The 21,457-nt window shown below is 36.6% G+C and overlaps 1 pseudogene; it reads right to left on the minus strand.

Moving 5' to 3' along the window:
* Nucleotides 1-1,177: 1,177 nt before the first annotated feature.
* On the minus strand, nt 1,178-19,214 carry LOC128050990 (olfactory receptor 14A16-like; annotated as a pseudogene).
* Nucleotides 19,215-21,457: the final 2,243 nt, after the last annotated feature.

Here is a 21,457-nt window from a genome sequence, read left to right on the forward strand (position 1 = left end):
AAGATAGAATATTATAAACAAAACATATATATCAAGCAGCATAGTTTTCTGAGAAATCTGTCTGAGTTTGGTTTGTAGTAGCTTGTTTTTCTCCTACATTATTTGGGCAAGAGTTTGTATGAGCAGTGCCAAAAGAAAACTCTAACAGACCATACATCAAAAGATACCACATAAATTATTTCTGTGTACTGGTCAGTTATAATAAATAATTAAAGACTTTTCAAAATATTGGGTAAGAAAAAACAATCAACCCATTCAAAAAGTGAGCAGATCTAAATAGACATTTCTCCAAGGTAAATCTTCCAGGAAAAGCATCTCTCCTGTTTTAGTTTTCAGTGATACTTATGAAAAGCTTTGGGACAGAAGCAAGTGTTTTATTTAGCTATGTTCCATTCATATAGATTTACATTATATAAAAGACTGACAATAATGTAACAATGTATACTCAGAAAAGGTTTGTTACTGTAAATGGTACAGTGCAACAGGAACAAGAAAGTGTAATGCAGTATTAAGGAGATTCAGAACACCCTGGCTCAGGTTCCAGGGGCCATTCTCAGTCACACTCTCCAGAGAGGATGTACTTCCTCTCCATAATACAAAGCAAGACACCTAAGAATCCAGGTTTACTCAAGGAGGAAGCTGCTCTCTAGTTAAGAATCCAAAACCAGGATGTGTGAGCTGACTCAATAAACAGAAATTAAATTGGCCTAATGGTAACTAGTTATGAACCCTGAATACACATTTTCTCTAGCAATTCTCCAAAACTGGAACTGTCAGACCTAAGTGCAGCTTCATTCATACTAGATTTTATGGTTTATTGCAGATTGACCAAGCATCATCACCATGTCACGTGAAGTCATTCAGTCGTGTCTGACTCTTTGTGATCCCATGGTCTGTAGCCTACCAGGCTCCTCTGTCCATGGGATTTTCCAGGCAATAGTCCTGGACTGGATTGCCATTTCCTTCTCCAGGGGATCTTCCCAACCCAGGGCTCGAACCCAGGTCTACCGCATTGTAGACAGACACTTTACCACCTGAGCCACCAGGGAAGTTCCCATGGGTCTAGGTAATCCTGGAGATGAACACAAGAAATCAGCAAGATCCATCCTGTACTTATATAAATATTAAGAAGAAAACTGCCTCTATTCTTGGAGAAAGATAAGGATATTCTCCTTTGTCAGAGCTTTCTAGTGAGCGAGTTATCTAAACCTGTCTTCATGGCTTTGTTTCTTAGGCTGTATATGATGGGATTAAGGAAGGGACAGTAAAATATAGAAGAAGATAAAATGAGATCAGTGAATGATGTAGACCCTAAAGTAGGTTTCAAGTATGCAATAAATGCAGTTGAGAGAAAAAGTGCACTAACTGCCAAGTGTGGGAGGCAAGTAGAATAGGCTTTGACTTCCCATCTGTAGACGGAATCATTCTGACAGTAGAGAAGATGTAGAGTATGACATTATGATGCACATAAAGCAACAGAAATCCAGGACTGCATTAACAAATATCAGCACGATTTCTGCAGTTATATTCTTCAAGCAAATAATAGCTAACAACTGGGGAATATCACAGAATTGTTGGATCTTGTTGAGCCCACAGTAAGATAAAGAAAATGTTTCTGCTGTGTGCATAACAGATAGCAAGCCACCACTGAACCAGGATAGAACCACCATCTGGACACATGTGCCTCTGTTTATAATGACTTCATAGTGCAGGGGATGGCAAATGGCAACATAGCAGTCAATGGACATGCCTGTGAGGAGAAATCATTCTGCCACTGCTGAAAAAGGCACCAGAAACACCTGGGTGACACAATTAAGAAAGGTGATGGAATTCCTGCGGGTCAAAAAGTTGACAACAGTTTTGAGCACAACAACTGAAGTGAGGTAAATGTCAAACAGGGTCAAATTTTTTAAGAAGTACGTGGATGTGTGGAGGCATGGGTCTAAGGATGTTATTGAACTATGGTGTTGGAGAATACTCTTGAGAGTCCCTTGGACAGCAAATATATCCAACTAGTCCATCCTAAAGGAAATCAGTCCTGAATATTCATTGAAAGGACTGATGCTGAAACTCCAATACTTTAGCCACCTGATGTGAAGAACTGACTCATTTGAAAAGATCCTGATTCTGGGAAAGATTGAAGGCAGGAGAAGGGGATAACAGAGGATGAGATGGTTGGATGCCATCACTGACTCAATGGACGTGAGTTTGAGTAAGCTCCAGCAGTTGGTGATGGACAGGGAAACTTGATGTGCTGCAGTCCATGGGGTCGCAAAGAGTCAGACATGACCAAGAACTGAACTGAACTGAAGGATGCTATAGTAAAAATGAGGTCATTCCCCATTAGAGCTGCCAGGTAAATTACTATGAAAAACCCAGCTTGTAAGAACTGAAAAATCCATGGGCCAGAAAAACGAAAGATAAGAAATTTGGATACCGTGGAGATATTGTTCATTCTTGATGAAATATTCTGCATTAATAAAAAAAGAAAAAAGTTTGAGTAAAGGTCGTAAATCCTAAATATAATTAATATTACCTCAGCATGGGGTCGCTGAGGGTCGGACACAACTGAGCGACTTCACTTTCACTTTTCACTTTCATGCATTGGAGAATGAAATGTCAACCCACTCCAGTGTTCTTGCCTGGAGAATCGCAGGGACGGGGGAGCCTGGTGGGCTGCCGTCTATGGGGTCACACGGAGTCAGACACGACTGAAGTGACTTAGCAGCAGCAGTAGCAGCAGCATACCTGAAAAACAACAACTCTAATAAATGTTCTTATTTAATGATCATCTTTTTAATTAATGTGTTGAGTGCATGTGTGAAAGAGACAGAAGTAAAAAATAATTTCAATGGTATATCTTCTCCATCAATATAAGCCTATATATTAATCATATACTTTCTATGTACTTTATGACATTTTTTTCAGTTTCTCTTCCTGTGTCTACAAACTGTTATAATGCTATGCAACTATATAACAAATTGTTTCAGATTCTCAGCATCAGTTCAGTTCAGTTCAGTCACTCAGTCCTGTCCAACTCTTTGTGACCCCATGAATCGCAGCACGCCAGGCCTCCCTGTCCATCACCAACTCCCAGAGTTCACTCAGACTCACATCCATTGAATCAGCAATGCCATCCAGCCATCTCATCCTCTGTCTCCTGTCCTCTGTCCTCTGTCTCATCCCCTTCTCCTCCTGCCCCCATTCCCTCCCAGAATCAGAGTCTTTTCCAATGAGTCAGTCCTTCTCATGAGGTGGCCAAAGTACTGGAGTTTCAGCTTTAGCATCATTCCTTCCAAAGAACACCCAGGGCTGATCTTCTTCAGAATGGACTGATTGGATCTCCGTGCAGTCCAAGGGACTCTCAAGAGTCTTCTCCAACACCACAGTTCAAAAGCATCAATTCTTTGTCACTCAGCCTTCTTCACAGTCCAACTCTCACATCCATACATGACCAATGGAAAAACCATAGCCTTGACTAGACGGACCTTAGTCGGCAAAGTAATGTCTCTGCTTTTCAATATGCTATCTAGGTTGGTCATAACTTTTCTTTCAAGGAGTAAGCATCTTTTAATTTCATGGCTGCACTCACCATCTGCAGTGATTTTGGAGCCCCCCAAAATAAAATCTGACACTGTTTCCACTGTTTCGCCGTCTATTTCCCATGAAGTGATGGAATTGGATGCCATGATCTTCGTTTTCTGAATGTTGAGCTTTAAGCCAACTTTTTCACTTTCCTCTTTCACTTTTATCAAGAGCATAGTAGAATCCTAATTTACATATGAATTAAAGTAAGAGAAAGATATGGAATATACAATGATGCTATGTCACATCTTATATCTATTTGTCTTGTTTTTTTTTTGTCTTTCAATTAATTGATTGTTTGACATAATTATTTGCTCCAATTTTTGTCTTAAAAATAAATTAATAACATAATAGAAATTCTTCTCTCTGTGTTAAATTTGCTTCCTTTCTACACAACTCCAGGCTTCTCAGGTGGTACTAATGGTAAAGAATCTATCTGCCTACAAATGCAGAAGATGCAAGAGATGCAGGTTTAATCCCTGGTTTGGGAAGAAACCCTGGAGTAAGGAAATGGCATACCCCACTCCAGCATTCTTGCCTAGAAAATTCCATTGGCAGAGGAGCCTGGTGGGCTACAGTCTGAACTAACTGAGCATGCATACAACTCTAATCTTTTCTTATATCTTCTAAGATTTTAGATTATTGAATAATGGATTAAATGTCATATTCCAGAATTTTTTCTTTGGGCCTTTTGGGTTTCTGTACATTCTCCCTTGACATTCTCATATCATTTTGGTTACCCAGTTTTCACCTTTTTAAATTCAATTCATTTATTTTTAAAATTCATCTGCCTAGATAAATGATAGAAAGTTAGAAACAAATATAAACTCACACATATGTTTACTAGGTCATACTTCAATATATTACTACAAACATGGAAATATAAGAAAAACTAAATTTCTGTCTACAAAACTACATTTCCTTTCTCTATATTTTAATTCCCAATGTCATTTTTCTCACCCCTAATGTGTATGCTTCCTAGATGTCATGAGCTCTTTCCAATGTTTTGCCTAAGTATAACTCCATATTAAAATGTAAATTCTGTTTTCTTCTCTACTTGATTTAAAATCTGTCTATCCCTTGGTAGGGAAGATATAGATAAATGAAAGCAAAGCTATAGACATAGGCATAGATATAAATATACATGAGTACATATATTTAGAAGCACATATTTATAAGTTTATCTCTCTATCATCTGTCTATTTATTAATAGTCTTACCTCAACATATTTCTGGTTTAATTTTTAATGCCATAAATGAAACTATTATCTCTGGCCTGTCTTTCTCACTCAATGATCAATAATTATTTTTTACCCATATCCATTCAAGAATTCAATTAATAAAACTGAGTAAAATAGATAAGAAAATAGAGTTATTTAAAAAAGTTGAGTGAACAAATTTAGTGTAAAATGCTGAAATTAATTGACAACTCTGATATGTGTGTATCCTTTCTTCAGTGCATGATTTTTATTAAAATATACTTTTGTGTGTTTTGTGATTACATTATATATATATATATATATATATATATATATATATATATATATATATGTGTGTATATATATTTTATTTCCCAGATTGGCTAGTGTTATTATATTTTCCCTTAATGTCACCTAACATCTCTCCTACTATCTGTCAACCTGTCTCTAAGATAGATAGATAGATCTCCTGTTTTCATACTTTGAATAATGTAGATAAATAAAAATTAAGTGAACATAAAATATCTATGATGGGATATTTGGAATGCAATGTATTTCCTCTTATACTTTATTAGAAAAAATTACCTAAAATTAATCATTTCCAAATTATATTCATTTAAGTGTTATCAGATTTAACAAAGTGGAAAGACATAGTTGAACTATAGTTGAGCTTACATTTTAGAGGCTCAAATGCATAGAATTCCAAAATACTTTAAAAAAATCTAACCTCCGTATCTGTATCATATAATTCAAAGCAATACTTTACATAAATCAAAACTAAACAAAGCTAATTGATAATTACTATAGTAATTATTTGCTTCCTCCAGTAATATCCAGTACATTTTAGTGGTAACACATTGACAAATTATATGTAACTATTTGATCTCTCACTTCAGCATTTTACTTATTTTCTTTGCTATTTTTTTTATTGTGGTTAATTTACCTAATATTTTCAACTGATTTTTCATTCATTACAATGAATCAGAGTGCTGTTGTGCATTACAAAGAAGTTATGTAAACAAAGAATTACAAAGACTAATATGTCTTATGTATATGAGCTCATTTTAGATAGAGAGATACTGAAAACTTCTCTGTGGCCTATACTTAACAACTCATGCTTTAGAGATATTAAATTAAGTATTATTACAGAAGAAACTTTCTAACTACAGAATTTAAATAAGACTTTTTTTGCAGGCTTCTCATATTCTGACTGAAATTATAATCAGCAGTCAGAATGAAAGAAAATAAAACTCACTAAAGTATCTGTTCTATAGAAGATGAAAGAATACAGCAGGCTTCATGTCATTGTCACTGTTCAAATTATTACTGATGATCCATCCAAATGGACAACACTAACTTTGACTTTCAAATATGAAAAAGCTCTTTTCCTCTCCAAGAGGCACTATACTTCCTGTGAGCAAACATATTTGTTGGTGAGTGAGCAACTGAACCAACCAACCAACCAAGAGATTAAGAATGGTGATGATTTTATATCTGCTGCCCATGTCCCAGTGGCTTAAAATTAGAAATATTGCAAACAGAGAGGCTGCCACTTTTGTTGAAATTGGCTTATCTGTCCCTTTCAATTATGAGACAAATCTTGGCACTATCTGATATGAAGAAATTAAGTACAACAACTGACTTTTCCTTACCAATAAGTAATTTCAAAGGCTTCCCTTGTGGCTCAGACAGTAAAGACTCTGCCTGCAATGTAGGAGACCTGGATCCCTTCCCTGGGCCTGGAAGATCCTCTGGAGAAGAGAAAAGCTACCCAGTTCAGCACTCTTGCCTGGAGAATTCCATGGAATGAAGAGCTTAGTGAGCTAAAATTCAAATACTGGCATGTAATCAAGAGTCCCCATAATTAGTAAGAAGGTATTTAAGGAACATACTTATCCTATCACCCACTGAGCTGATACAGAAAAGAATATATGTAATTAGCATGTTCCCAGGTATTGGTAATGTCACTCATAGAGAGCACGTATGTGCTAAGTCACTTCAGTTGTGTCCGACTCCTTGAGATCCTATAGACCTTAGCCCATCAGGCTCCTCTGTCCATGATATTCTCCAGGCAAGAATACTGGAGTGGATAGCCGTTCCCTCCTCCAGGGGAGCTTCCTGGACCAGAGAACAAACTCATGTCTCTTACCTCTGCTGCATGGGCAGTTGGGTTCTTTACCACTAGCACCACTTGGCAAGCCCTGCAGCACAAATATATTTTTATTAGTTTCTTGAAATAAAAAAGCCATATTTGCATTTATAATGGTGAGATATCGGTCATATTTTCTCTTAATACTAGCAAATACTTGATTCTGTTGAGTGAAACCAATCAATCAATATCATAGAGTCAAAGCCTTCAATTTGTACATGCAATGTAGCACACAGAAAGTGACTTAACCAACTAAACATTAGTTTACTTATACTTTGGTAAAAAGAGCATAATAAGTTAGCTGGAATTTAATTAGTGTTCATTTGTGATAGACTTTCTTGTATACAAATTCCTTGAGACAAAAGTGTATGCAAACATTCATTTTTGTGATACCTAAGTAAATTTCAATCCAAATACTGAAAAATGTGACTTTTTTTTATAAAAGATTAGCAAATAAGTTAAATATTTTTAATAATGTCATCACTACTAAGCTGCCATACAAGAAATGCAAAACAGAGTTTTCAAGTTGAAATAAAAGGAAACTAGTTAGTAATATGAGAACATGTGACTGTATAAATTTAAAGATAAATATAAACATATAAACACATTCTGCATAATACTGTAATGGTTACATAAAATCATTATTAGCTGTAGTATAAATATTAAAAGACAAAAGTATTAAATAAAGTTGTAGCTACAGTAATTAATAAGGGCACAATAGAGAAATATGAATGATAATACAAAAAAATAAAATATTTTATTTTATTATATTTTTTAATTTTTATTTTTACTTTATTTTACTTTACAATACTGTATTGGTTTTGCCATACATTGACATGAATTTTAGAAGGCAGTAAATATGCTGAGCTTAAAGTTAAGTTGTTATCAACTTAGAATAGATTGTAATGACGTCTGATTCAAGATGTCAGAGTAGAAGGACATGTGCTCATCTCCTGTGGGAACACCAAAATTGCAACTAGCTGTTGAACAACCATCTACAGAAGGATGCTGGAACACACCAATAAAAGATGCCCCATATCCAAAGACAAAGAAGAAGCTGCAGCAAGATGGTAGGAGAGCTGCAATCACAGTAAAATCAAATCTCATACCAACCAGGTGGGTAACCCACAAACTGGAGAACAATAACACCAAAGAAGTTCTCCCACTGTTGGATAGGATCTGAATGCCAATGACAGGCTTCCAAGCCTGGGGACATGATAAAATAGAATAGAGTAAAAGGAATGAAAAGAAATGAAGACAGCCTAAGAGACCTATGAGACAACAGTAGGCACACTAACATTCACACTATAGGAGTCCCAGAAGGAGAAGAGAGAGAAAGGACCTGAGAAAATGTTTGAAGAGATAATAACTGAAAACTTCATTAATATGGGAAATGAAATAATCAACCAAGTCCAGGAAGCACAGAGAGTCCAAAGCAGGATAAACCCAAGGGGGAACACACCAAGACACATAGTAATCAAACTAAAAAAAGTTAAAGACAAAGATAAAATATTAAAAGTAACAAGGGAAAAATAACAAATAACGTACAAGAGAACTCCCATCAGGCTGTAACAGGAGGGAAAGGGGCACAGCACAACTTTTGAAAGAATGACATACCCCAAGGACACAATAAAAACTGAGACCAAGATGGCAGACAAGACTAGACCTTAGTCCTCAATCAACAAATGAAATGACACACCCAGAGGTGCCATGACAGTTCCACAGCACTGTTAAAAGACCAAGGAGACGGAGGTGGCCCAAATCCTGAAATCTCCACCCCTTTCCAAAAATAGTTGAAATAATACTCCCATTCATTCAGTTCAGTTCAGTCTGTCAGTAGTGTCCAACTCTTTGCAACCCCATGGAGTGTAGCACGCCAGGCTTCCCTGTCCATCACCAACTCCCAGAGCTTACTCAATCTCGTGCCCATTGAGTCAGTGATGCCATCCAAACATCTCATCTTCTGTCATCTCTTTTTCCTCCTGCCTTCAATCTTTCCCAGAATAAGGGTCTTTTCCAATGAGTCAGTTCTTCCAATCAGGTGGCCAAAGTATTGGAGTATCAGCTTCAGCATTAGGCCTTCCAATGTATATTCAGGACTGATTTCCTTCAGGATGAACGGGTTGGATCTCCTTGCTGTCCAAGGGACTCCCAAGAGTCTTCTCCAACACCACAGTTCAAAAGCATCAATTCTTTGGTGTTCAGTTTTCTTTATAGTCCAACTCTCACATCCATACATGACTGCTGGAAAAACCATAGCTTGGACTAGATGGAACTTTGTTGGCAAAGTCTCTGCTATTTAATATGTTCTTTAGGTTGATCATAACTTGGCTATTCCAAGGAAAAAGCATCTTTTAATTTCATGGCTGCAGTCACCACCTGCAGTGATTTTGGAGCCCCCCCAAAATAAAGTCAGCCACTGTTTCTGTTGTTTCCCCATCTATTTGGCATAAAGTGGTGGGACCAGATACCATAATCTTAGTTTTCTGAATGTTGAGCTTTCAGCCAACTTTTTCACTATTCTCTTTCACTTTCATCAAGAGGCTCTTTAGTTTTTCTTTCTTTCTGCCATAAGGGTGGTGTCATCTGCATATCTGAGGTTATTGATAGTTCTCCTGGCAATCTTGATTCCAGCTTATGCTTCATTCAGCTCAGCATTTCTCATGAGTACTCTGCATATAAGTTAAATAAGCAGGGTGACAATATACAGCCTTGACATACTCCTTTCCTGATTTGGAACCAGTCTGTTGTTCCATGTTCATTTCTATCTGTTGCTTTTTGACCTGCATACAGATTTCTCAGGAGGCAGGTCAGGTGGTATTCCCACCTGGTATTCCCATCTCCTTCAGAATTTTCCAGTTTGTTGTGATCCACATAGTCAAAGGATTTGGCATAGTCAATAAAGCAGAAAGAGATATTTTTCTGAAACTCTCTTGCTTTTTCTATGATCCATCAGACTTTGGCAATTTAATCTCTGGTTCCTCTGTCTTTTCTAAATCCAGCTTGAACACCTGGAATTTTTCAGTTCAAGCACTGTTGAAGTCTAGTTTATAGAATTTTGATCATTACTTTGCTAGCATGTGAGATTAGTACAGTTGTGCAGTAGTGTGAGCATACGTTGGCCTTGCCTTTCTTTGGGATTGGAATGGAAACTGACCTTTTCCAGTCTGTGGCCACTAATGAGTTTTCTAAATATGCTGGCATATTGAGTGCAGCAGTTTGACAGCATCATCTTTTAGGATTTGAAATAGCTCCACTGGAATTCCATCACCTCCACTAGCTGTGTTTGTTGTGATACTTCCTAAGGCCCATTTGTCTTCACATTCAGGAAGTCTGGCTCTAGACGAATGATCACACCATCATGGTTATCTGGTTCATGAAGATCTCTTTTGTATAGTTCTTCTCTGCATTCTTGCCACCTCTTGTTAATATCTTCTGCTTCTTTTAGGTCCATACCATTTCTGTCCTTTATTGGGCCCATCTTTTCATGAAATATTCCCTTGGTATCTCTAATTTTCTCGAAGAGATCTCTAGTCTTTTCTACTTTATTGTTTTCCTCCTTTTTTTGTTTTTTGCATTGATCACTAAGGAAGGCTTTCCTATCTCTCCTTACTATTCTTTGAAACTCTGCATTCAAATGGATATATCTTTCCTTTTTTTCCTTTGCCTTTAGCTTTTCTTCTTTTCACAGCTTTTTTTAAAATATAAATTTATGTATTTTAATTGGAGGTTAATTACTTTACAGTATTGTATTGGTTTTGCCATACATCAACATGAATCTGCCACAGGTGTACACGTGTTCCCCATCCTGAACCCCCCTCCCTTCTCCCTCCCCATACCATCCCTCTGGGTCATCTCAGTTCACCAGCCCCAAGCATCCAGTATCATGCATCAAATCTAGACTGGTGATTCATTTCTTACATGATAGTATACATGTTTCAATGCCATTCTCCCAAGTCATCCCACCCTCTCCCTCTCCCACAGAGTCCGAAAGACTGTTCTATACATCTGTGTCTCTTTTGCTCTCTCGCATACAGAGTTATCATTACCATCTTTTTTTTTTTTAACATACATTTTATTTTTTTATTTTTTTGTATTTTATTTATTTATTTATTTATTTATTTTAAAATCTTTAATTCTTACATGATAGTATACATCTTTCTAAATTCCATATATATGCGTTAGTATACTGTATTGGTGTTTTTCTTCCTGGCTTACTTCACTCTGAATAATAGGCTCCAGTTTCATCCACCTCATTAGAACTGATTCAAATGTATTCTTTTTAATGGCTGAGTAATACTCCATTGTATATATGTACCACAGCTTTCTTATCCTTTCATCTGCTGATGGACATCTAGTTGCTTCCATGTCCTGGCTATTATAAACAGTGCTGCGATGAACATTGGGGTACACATGTCTCTTTCAATTCTGGTTTCCTCAGTGTGTATGCCCAGCAGTGGGATTGCTGGATCATAAGGCAGTTCTATTTCCAGTTTTTTAAGGAGTCTCCACACTGTTCTCCATAGTGGCTGTACTAGTTTGCATTCCCACCAACCGTGTAAGAGGGTTCCCTTTTCTCCACACTCTCTCCAGCATTTATTGCTTGTAGACTTTTGGATCACAGCCATTCTGACTGGCATTTTCACAGCTATTTGTAAGGCCTCCTCAGACAATCATCTTGCCTTTTTGCATTTCATTTTTTGAGGATGGTCTTGATCACTGCCTCTGTACAATGTCATGAACTTCCATCCATAGTTCTTAAGGCATTCTCTCTCTCAGATCTAATCCCTTGAATCTATTTGTCACTTTCACTGTATAATCATAAAGGATTTTATTTAGGTCATATCCAAATGGTCTAGTGATTTTTCCATACTTTCTTCAATTTAAGTCTGAATTTGGCAATAAGGAGTTCATGATCTGAGCCCATTTGCTGACTGTATACAGCTTCTCCATCTTTGGCTGTAAAGAATATAATCAGTCTGATTTCTGTATTGACCATCTGGTGATGTCCATGTGTAAAGTCTTCTCTTGTGTTGTTGGAAGAGGGTGTTTGATATGACCAGTGCTTCTCTTGGCAAAACTCTATTAGGTTTTGCCCTGCTTCATTCTGCACTCCAAGGCCAAATTTGCCTGTTACTCCAGGTATTTCTTAACTTCCTGCTTTTGCATTCCATTCCCCTATAATGAGAAGGACATATTTTTGGGGTGTTAGTTCTAGAAAGTCTTGTAGGTCTTCATAGAACCGTTCAAGTTCAGCTTCTTCAGCATTACTGGTTGGGGCATAGACTTGGATTACTGTGATATTGAATGGTTTGCCTTTGAAATGAAGAGATCATTCTGTTGTTTTTGAGATTGCATCCAAGTACTGCCTTTTGGACTCTTTTGTTGACTATGATCGCTACTCCATTTCTTCTAAGGGATTCTTGCACACGGTAGTAGATATAATGGTCATCTGAGGGAAATTCACCCATTCCTGTCCATTTTGGTTCACTGATTCCTAAAATGTCAGTGTTCACTCTTGCCATCTTCTGTTTTACCACTTCCAATTCTTTGTGAAACCATGTACTACACAGTCCAAGGAATTCTTCAGGCTACAGTACTGATTGTATTTCCTTGCAGTCTAAGGGACTCTTAAGAGTCTTCTCCAACACCACAGTCAAAAGCATCAATTCTTTGGCTCTCTGTTTTCTTTATAGTCCAACTCTCACATCCATACATGACTGCTGGAAAAACCATAGTTTTGACTAGATGGACCTTTGTTGGCAAAGTAATTATGTCTCTGCTTTTTAGTATGCTATCTAGGTTGGTCATCGCTTTTCTTCCAAGGAGCAAGCATCTTTTAATTTCATGGCTGCAGTAATCGTCTGCACTGATTTTGGAGCCCCCTAAAATAAAATCTCTCATTGTTTCCATTGTCTCCCCATCTATTTGCCATGAAGTGATGGAACCACATGCCATGATCTGGATGCTGAGTTTTCTAAATGTTGAGTTTTAAGCCAACTTTTTCACTATCCTCTTTCACTTTCATCAAGAGGCTCTTTAATTCTTCTAAAGGTCCCATGCATGCACTGCTGCAGTAAGTGCCCCTGACCCATGCTTCCATTGGAGACTCCTGGACACTCATAGACAAGTCTGGGTTAGTGTTTTATGGGATCACTGCTTCTTTCCTATGTAAGTTATGATGGCTCTATGTTGGGTTTAATGGTGACCTCCTCCAAGAGTGTTTATGCCATACCCAGGTCTGGTACACTCAGAGCCCCTGTCCCTGAGGCAGGCCACTCTTGACCTGAACCTCTTTAGGAGACACTCAGACACACAGCTCTGGCTCAGTCTCTGTGGGGTCTCTGGGTCCTGGTGTGCACAAGGTTTGAGCCCTGGAGTGTCTCTCCAGGGTATGGGGTTTGATTCTAAACATGATTTCACCCCTCCTACCATCTTTCTGGGACTTCTCATTTGCCCTTGGATGTGGGGTTATCTTTTTTTGGTGTGATCCAACATTCTCCTGTCAACCATTGTTCAGCAGTTAGTTTTAATTTTGTAGTTCTTGCAGGAGAAGATGAACACACGTCCTTATACTCTGTCATCTTAAGGATATCTCATTAAATTCTTCTCATGCTTGAAACTTTTTGCTTTAGTCTTCTGCTACCAACCAAAGGAAACTGTGCTCTCAAAGGGCTCCTCACCCTTTGGAGAGCCATCAGGATCTCAAATCACCACAAGATCTTTTTAAGGTCAAGTTGTCCATCATTTCAAATTTTGCTGCAGGTTTCTTTTCCTTAAACTGTTCTGCAGGTCAGAAGTCCTAAACATCAAGGTGTCAGCCAGGCTGTCTTCTTTCTGCAGGCCACAGGGAGAATTCATTTCTTCACTTTCTCCATGTTCTAGAGTTGCTTGCACTTTGTGGCTTGTGGCCCCTCCCCCAGAGAGGTGGTTAGGTGCAAATGAATTGACTAGTCAATGTAGGGTTTGAGTTAGAAAGTGGGTATGATCAAGAGTCAGCACACATGCACGCATGATCAACAAACTGAAAAATTCTTTAGAAGCTTAAAAAAAAAGAATAAAATGGATTATCCCTTGGAGTTTTTATACCCATGTTAGCAGATTGATTTAAGTCCAGTAAAATACACGTAAGATTATTAACTACCAGAAATTTAAGTTTAAAAATGTGCTATTTTCAGTCACTTCTTTTGGTAGAAAAATAAAAATATATATGGAAAAACAAAAAGTAAACAAAATTTGTATTTTAATGTTGAAAATTAAAAAAACATCAATGAAATGTTAAAGTGAGTGAATACACGAGGGTTTTTAAAGCTAGATGCAGCATCACTACAAATGCCACAAATATTGAAAAGGAAGCATGATACAGCATAAACTTTATGTCATTTTAATGATAACTTTGATGAAATTAACATGTGCCATGTGCTAAGTCTCTTAGTTGTGTCTGACTTTTTGCAAGAATCCTGGAGTGGATTGCCATGCTCTCCTCCAAGGGATCTTCCTGACCAAGGACTCAAACCCACGTCTCTTATGTCTCCTGCATTGACAGACAGGTTCTTTACCACTAGCATCAACTGGAAAATTGACATATTTTTTTGCCAAAAAGTCATAATAATGATACAATAGAAAACATTACTTTGACCTGTAAAACATCTGCAGAAGAATTTATATATCCACATGACTTCATAAGTGAAATTTTGTGAATATTATTAAGGTTTATTTCCCTTACACAAATTATTTCAGGAAATAAAGGTAAAAGAATTCTAGCCACCCATTTATGAGCTCAAAAAGACCTATAATAGTATTGCAATTATTATAAAATTATGAAATTATAGTATTACTATAATAATAAAGTATAATTTAACTGAGAAGGCAGGAGAAGAAGGGGATGACAGAGGATGAGATGGTTGAATGGCATCACCGACTTGATGGACATGAGTTTGAGCAAGCTCCGGGTGTTGATAATGGATAGGGAAGCCTGGCTTGTTGCAGTGCATGGGGTCACAAACAGTCAGACAGGACTGAGTGACTGAACTAAACTGATAACTGAGAAGAACGTGACAAAATCAACAGCCAAAGAACAATATTCTTCATAAATATAGACACAAGAGTTCAAAATATAAGCAAACATAATTATGTTCTCTATTAAAAGGCTAATATATTGTACATTATTGATACATATTCAAGGAATGAAAGTTTATTTGTCTTAAAAAATCAATCAGTTTATTATTTACATGAATAAATGAAAGAAATCCTAAGATCAACTAAATAAATATATGAAAATACTAAAAGTAAAAATCTATTCACAATAAAACTGTAATAGATATGAATAGAACCTCCCTTAATGTTGCAGCTATTAAGTGTATAGTACACCTTTTGGGTGAGAAAAAAATTGTTAGCAGGGAAGTCTTTATTTATATAATACATTTGGCAGGATGTATCGGGCTGTCTAGGATTCCTTATAGCATATAACACTTTATGTATTTATTGACTAGGACTTCCTGGTAAATGTCATGCAAATTAAAAATGATATGTTTATATAGGGCATGTTTCTTTAACCAAGTCTTTGTATTCAATACATGTGCTGTGATTGCACATATTATACAGAAGTATCATATATTAAATTGAGTTGGAAGGATGCCTTGATATATATAGTACTTCTCTGAAAAAACTTCATTCAAAAGCTTAGAGTTCACCAGGAGACTTAGAGGTCAAAAAAACTCAGATATTTTTGTGTTTGAAATTATACTAGTACTTCTCTGAAAAACTTCATTCAAGAGCTTAGAGTTCACCAGGAGACTTAGAGGTCAAAAAAACTCAGATATTTTTGTGTTTGGAATTATACTAGTACTTCTCTGAAAAACTTCATTCAAAAGCTTAGAGTTCACCAGGAGACTTAGAGGTCAAAAAAACTCAGATATTTTTGTGTTTGAAATTATACATTTTAAAAAAGGTACTAAATGAGATCTCTGGGCTTTCTAAGTGTAATTTGACAATTCAGTAATTTGTCTTATCTCAGTTGAAACTCAAAATTATACCATGGAAGACAAGAAAGAAAGACGAAAGAAAAATTAAGGTTGATTTAAACTTGATATATAGAGATATGTTAGCAAAATGGAAGGCCAAAAATGTCTTTCCCCCACAAAGACAGAAAGTTAAAAATAATATAGGGGCTAGGGAAAATTTGAGAACTCTAGAGGCCAGTTGAGAAGCTACAACACAGACGATGATGTAAAATCATGAAAGGATTCAAGCAAAATTGGTAGGAAAATTCAGAGCATTTGCATGCTTATTTACGATATTCCTCTACCCAAGGAGAATAGTGAAACTGGGAGGAACCTTGTATATCAAGATTCCTTCTTCTGGATTGGAATAAATAGGGGACTGTATGTTCAGTGTCTTCCTTGTCTGGAGGCAGCCCAAGAAACTGGTTTATGTGCAGCCTCAGTGTGCTCTTGGGCCCTGTGGCAGAGTTTGGAAGCCACTGAAAATATAGGCAAATACCACTGCAGTTTATAGCTATCTGTAGTTCTAGAAACAAACACTAAGTAGAATAAGAGACCAGAAAAGGTGTCTGAGGTTCTAGAAACTTTAGGTGTGATGAGTGGTGAAGGTCTTCAGTTGCTTAAAGCCAGTATATAGGGAGTTCATTCAACTGGTGTTCCAGGGGTAAAGAATACACCTACCAAAGCAAGGAACCTGGGGTCCACCTGGTCCAGGAAGATTTCACATGTCATGAGGCAACTGAGCCCACACACCACAACTACTGAAGCCCATGTGCCCATTCTTTTTTAATAATTTTAATATTAGACAAAATTTATATTTTAATATAATTTTGTTTATTAATTATGTGAAATTTGACTGACATTTGATATCATTTTATTTATTAATTATGTGAAAGAGCATAAGTCAATGTAACAATATGGTCTATGTCATATAGTTTTTATGAAGTTAAGAAAGATAAAAGTACAATTTTTGGAAGAGTTTCCAGGACATAGCATTCAATAAATGTAGTTGGTGATTATGCTGCTGATGCTACTGATAACGATAAATATCAAGATTCTTCTCCTGACCTGATTCCTGTACATGACATTATACAGTAGTTAAAAGACTGAGTCTTGAGCAAAGCATCTGTAATGGTTTTGCTGGGTTTAATGTGTTTCTTATAGAAATTGTGTTTGTAAGTTCTCACTTTTCTAATTTGGGGGCATTTTTACTTTTCTTTTAATTGGATTTTTTTTAATAAATTATTCTCTGGAGACTATTGTACTAGTAGAAACCCTGCCCTTAGGGAGGCAGAAATAATGAACTCAGACTTCCCTTCCTTTTCCAAGTTCTAATAATCTACAGCTATACACTGGCACTTCATAGTTATGAATCATTCACTCCCCAACAAAGTGTTTAAAAATTCACATATCAATATTGTTGCAATCGCCAGACTTTGTTTCTTAACTTTCTGAGGCTGTCAGAAAAAGGAAGTAAACTATGATTCCAATCATAGACAAAATCATGAAGTTACAGAGAAGGAATACCTGGAAACCATGCACTTGAACATTCGTAACAATTTTGAGGTATGCTTCACCAGGTTAGGTGAGAATTTACCGTATTCTTTTAAAATTGATACTCTTTGCTCACATTGCTTTTGGGTTCTTTCTTTGTTTTCCCCAAAACTATCATTTCCTCCTGTTCTATCTCTTCTTTTTGTTTAGACAAGCTTAAAGCAAAATTTTGGAATTGATTGAATAAATCTTTATTGTTTCCAATTGAGTTTGAGCAAACTCCAGGAGATGGTGAAGGACAGGAAAGCCTGGCATGCTGCTGTCCATGGGGTTGTAAGAGTCAGTCATGACCTAGTGACTGAACAACAACACCACCTGAATCTTTAGCTTCTGTCCTGCATCACTATAGCCTTTGAGATGCCCATCAATTGTTCATATTCAAACCAACCATTTGTGAGACCACAAGAACGCTTCTTTCAAGTAATATACTCCACAATTACTTTTTCTTTATTCATCAAATCCATCAATATTTCTTTTTCTTTGCAAGATTATAGGAAAGTAAACTGGTTGCTGTGTTTCATATCAAGCCACTGTACATATTGGCAAATTTAGTTCATATTTATTTAAATACTGAATTTGTGTTATTGTATTAAGAGTGATCATTGTTAAGAATCATAGTGCTTTAACTTTAATTTTGGTCCAACTTATTCCTCTTACTCAAAAAAGTATAACATACATGAATTATATATTTAGCTGTTTCCTCATTATGCAGCAAATAGATAATAATAAAAGTGAGTAAAATAATAAGCTAATAAACATTTAGGATCAGAAAAAAATGGTTTAAAGACACAAGGTATTGTCTTATTTCTAATCCTCTTATGTAAATTTTAGTTCGCTTCTGTCATGCTCATCCATCACGTATATTGAAAAGTAGCAACAAAAATTCCCACATATAAAAATAGCCCTTTCATAACCTATCAATATAAAATTTTATGTGTTTTATGATTTGGAATTTGAAATTAGCCCCGATCCAAATCTTTATTTTTGCTTATCCAAAATATCAGCATAGCCATCCAGCAAAATCACCTTCTCTCCAACAAGTGTCCTGTTTTCTTTGTGCTTTTGATCCTTGTTTTCTAGTATGAAGAATACAAAATTATGCTTTCACTACTTCTGTTAAGAATATTCAAAATTCAAAAGTTTCATTTTTCTACTCCCTCCTGGCTGAGTATTTTCTCTGTCTCTCTGAATTCTAACAAAAATATAAGCAATATTGACAAGTCATTTATTTAAACCTTTCCCTTACTCTTTAAATACCTGTGAATTTCTCATTTGCTATAAGATGTGATTCTACATGGAAATTACATAAAGTTGACTTTATAGTGGCCGTCTAACAATACAGTGGCTGGAACTTGTAAGTCAAAAGTAATGAATGTATTATGTAATCATGTTTAGTTGTTTATTTTAGCATTTTTCTTCTCAATGATAAGCCAGATTTAAAAGACATTTTGTACATATATAATAATATAGAACTAGACTTCATTGCAACTTTTCCAGCACTCTGAATTGCTTTACATCTGAATGGATTAAGGACACTGTGATAGGTTTATCCCAAAGGACACTCTATGCATCTGTTCACAATGCTTGTGAAGAACTAAATTCACTAAATTCTCTACAATGAGGGGAAACTCACAGGTCTTTCAATAGGATATTTATCATAATCTTATTGTGGAACTAATTCAACTATTATGAGTGAATTTCACACTTGAACTCTTACCTCTGGCATAGTTTATCACAGGAGATGTTTATACACTGGAAAAATAATGATTTGTTTTTATTGTTTTTCTTCCATAAAAAGAAAATATAGTTAAAATCTATATGTTGATTATTTCCAAGATTTAGATACAAAGGCCAATCGTAAACTTCTTTTTTTATTATGCCAGGTGGAAGTGAGAAATTATGGATCAAAGAAATAAGACCATGGTCACTGAGTTCATTCTTCTAGGATTTCAGAACGGGAAAGAAGTAGAAACTCTTCTCTTTTTTGCATTCCTGCTTATGTACATGACATCTCTGATTGGCAACACCATGATTATCCTTTTGGTGTGTGTTGACTACCGTCTGCACTCACCCATGTATTTCTTTGTAGCCAATCTTTCTTTCCTTGAGGTAGCAATTACCTCCACGGTAGTGCCTAAGATGTTAGCCAACACATTTTCCCTCACCAAAGCAATATCCTTTGTGGGATGTCTTACACAGTCTTTCTTCTACTTTCTCTTGGGATCTACAGAATTCTTCATCTTGGCTGTTATGTCCTTTGATTGATATGTTGCCATCTGCCACCCGCTGAGGTATGCCATCATCATGAACAAACAAACATGCATATCATTGCTTCTGGGATCTTATGTAGGTGCATTTTTGTCAATTTTGGTCTCATCAATATTAACTGCCCCTCTGCCCTTTTGTGGACCAAATGTAATTAATCACTTCTTCTGTGACAGTGCTCCTGTGCTAAAGTTGGTCTGTGCAGATATCTCTCTGGCTGAGCTGGCTGACTTTGTCTCCTCTGCTGTGTTGCTGTTGGGTTCCTTGCTCCTGACAGGAGTGTCTTACACATATATTATTATTACTATCTTTAGAATTCCCTCTGTCCAGGGACGACAGAAATCTTTCTCCACCTGTGTTTCTCATATCACAGTAGTAACACTTTACTATGGAAGCTCCATCTTCATCTATGTCCGCCCACAAAAGGGTAATGTGATGGATGTTAACAAATTTGCCACAGTGCTCAATACCATTGTGACACCAATGTTGAATCCTTTCATCTACAGTCTTCGAAATGAGAAAGTGAAAGGTTCCCTGAGAGATGGTGTCAATAAATATGTGATTATGCTAACAAATTTAAGATCTTTAAAATCTCAAAAATGATATCTTTACAACAAAGATATCTTCATGTCTGGCATTAAAGTTATTTTATCATGCAATTACTTCCAAATTAATATGCTCACATAAGGAAGGACTTCCTCTCTGGCTCAACTGGTAAAGAATTTGCCTGCAATATGGGAGACTTGGGTTCGATCCCTGGGTTGGGAAGATCCCCTGGAGAAGGAAATAGCAACCTACTTCTCGACTCTTGCCTGGAAAATCCCATGGACAGAGGAGCCTGGTAAGCTGCAGTCCATGGGGTCGCTAAGAGCTGGGCACGACTGAGCAGCACTGGAGAAGGAAATGGCAACCCACTTCAGCAAGTGGAGAATCCCAGAGATGGAGGAGCCTGGTGGGTTGCTGTCTATGGGGTTGCACAGTGTCGGACACGGTTGAAGTCACTTAGCAGCAGCAGCAGCAGCATTTCAAAATTCTTAGTTGAACATGAAGTACAATCCATCATTGTTACTATAAATCGCCAAATTGTCTCCTGTAAGAAACAAGTAATTTTTCCCCCCATTTTCTTACACTATTTATTTCCTTTACTGTATAATATTGTTAGGCAAAAATGCAATAAGGCTCACCAAATGGATTCCATTATGCAGTTCACTAATGCTCCTTGCTAAATCCAGTTTTCCCTATTTGATATGAAAAGCTCTTAAACTTCCATTCTTTTCTCTGCTAAAATGCCTAAATAATCTACATTTAGGAGAAAAAAGAAACATATTTATAATATGCTTAACCTTGGAGTCTCCAAGTCAAGGTCATAGAAGAAACTGTTCCAAAAACTATCCTTCTGTAAGCCAATATGTCCACACATCACAAGTCCTTATCAAAGTTATGGGTTCAGTTTTCACATTTCAGGTAAAAATTCTGCTCCCTGCCAGCCCTTAAACTTTATCTGACAAATATTGTCAGCCTCACGCCAGGCTCCTAAGTCTCTCACATTTCCATTAATACCCAGCAAACAACAAAATATATCCTCTTATCACAGCTCAATCCCTCTTAAGTATCTGTAGCCACTGTTTCAATATAATCATATTCTGAAAGCCAACTGAGTGTCCAACAGCAGCAAAGGTCCTCATTAGGATAGACATGCTTGTG

Source organism: Budorcas taxicolor, chromosome 7, assembly GCF_023091745.1.
Source record: "Budorcas taxicolor isolate Tak-1 chromosome 7, Takin1.1, whole genome shotgun sequence".
In the NCBI taxonomy this organism is placed as follows: Eukaryota; Metazoa; Chordata; class Mammalia; order Artiodactyla; family Bovidae; genus Budorcas; species Budorcas taxicolor.